This window comes from Tarenaya hassleriana, unplaced genomic scaffold (assembly GCF_000463585.1).
Source record: "Tarenaya hassleriana unplaced genomic scaffold, ASM46358v1 Cleome4, whole genome shotgun sequence".
Classification (NCBI taxonomy): Eukaryota; Viridiplantae; Streptophyta; class Magnoliopsida; order Brassicales; family Cleomaceae; genus Tarenaya; species Tarenaya hassleriana.
The window spans coordinates 2,454,335-2,455,968 of record NW_010966881.1 but is presented as its reverse complement, the minus strand read 5'-3'; the positions used below and the strand labels follow the sequence as shown (position 1 = coordinate 2,455,968).

The 1,634-nt window shown below is 35.8% G+C and overlaps 1 pseudogene; it reads right to left on the bottom strand.

Annotated features, from left to right (window-relative positions):
* The window catches only part of LOC104823557, a 2,215-nt pseudogene extending 1,360 nt beyond the window's left edge, over positions 1-855 (bottom strand).
* Between the last annotated feature and the right edge of the window lie 779 nt (positions 856-1,634).

The window sequence follows — 1,634 nt, the reverse complement described above, 5'->3', positions numbered from 1 at the left end:
CTTCCCTCGACGCGGAGGAGGAGGGCGGCGGAGCAACCGTCGGTTTCGGGCTTTTCCGAGTCAGAGACTGAAAAATCGATTTGATTATCACGTTAGGGCTCGGGATGAACGATGGGTTGTGATTCTCGAGAGGTACAACGGAGAATCTTTCCCGATGAGGGTGATGGGGCCGACAGTTGTTGCAGGAGACGGCTCCGGTGCCGTCGTCTTCACCGGGAAAAGTGCTGTCGTGTCGTTTCCTGGTGGTGGGTTCGTCGTTTTGGCGGCGGTGGCGGCGGCTCGGAGTGGCGGAGGATCCGCCGTCGCTGCTTGGGGTTGTTCTGTTTTTACATCTTTCTTCGTGGAGATTGTCTTCTTCACATTCTGGTATCTGGAAGAACAAAAAGGGAGAAAAACATCAGTTTTCTGGGGAAAATATGCAGGGAGGGATCATGTCATAAGGAGTACAAAAGGTTGAATTTTTAGATGAACAAGTGACGGCAGTGGTTCTGTCCAGTTGTTTTCCTTCATTTTCTCGGGAAACAAACAAGGGATTAGAAAAAATTGCTGGGCAACACGAAGAAGTATATTCAAGGTGAACACGAATGAAAAGGTTCTGCATTTTTGTTAGAAACGTCAAAAAAAAAGGGACGCGTTATTGGACTAACAGAGTAGAACATGAATCTCAGTTCTTTTCTTTCAAAACTAAAGATTTTTCTTGCGTTTTCCCGGGAAACAAACAGGGTTTGACTTACAGGAGTGAAGTGGAAGGATTGGTGAAGAGACCGAACGGGAGATTTGGAAGGAGAAGAAGAAGACGACGGAGCCATTTTTGTATCTTTTTTTCGTTTATCTCATCTGTTTTTTTTTTGGATTCTGGCCCCTTTTTTTATTATGGTTGCTTTAATATCATACCTTTATATATATATATATATATATATAATATTAATATATATTTTTTCTTTTAGTCATCATAAATATGGAAATACAATTATGATTTTTACCGGTAAGTAAGGTTTCTCAGTGTATACTTTCTATCCAAATTTGTTCAAATAATAAATGTGTTTCCAATTTTCCTCACCTTAGTATAAAGATTCCGATCTAACAAAATTTTATCTTTCTCCAAATTTCTTTCTATAAATAAATTTTTATCTTCACTAATGGTTTGTAAATCTCAATCTTGTATAAAACATTTTTGTTAAATTCTAAACTCATAATTTTACAGGTGCAGAGGAAAATCCATAATTTCATATTTATTTGAAGTGTATTAGACGATCATTTGAAAATAGTATACAGTCTAAACCTAGATATTACAATAAATTAATCACAAGTAAAAATAAAAACTAATTCAAATTAGGAACATGCATGCATGCATGCATGTATGTATGTATGTATGTATGTATGTATGTATGTATGTATGTATGTATGTATGTATGTATGTATGTATGTATGTATGTATGTATGTATGTATGTATGTATGTATGTATGTATGTATGTATGTATGTATGTATGTATGTATGTATGTATGTATGTATGTATGTATGTATGTATGTATGTATGTATGTATGTATGTATGTATGTATGTATGTATGTATGTATGTATGTTACACATGTAAGTGGTAATTATTGGAATTTCCTTGGATATGTAAAAAAGA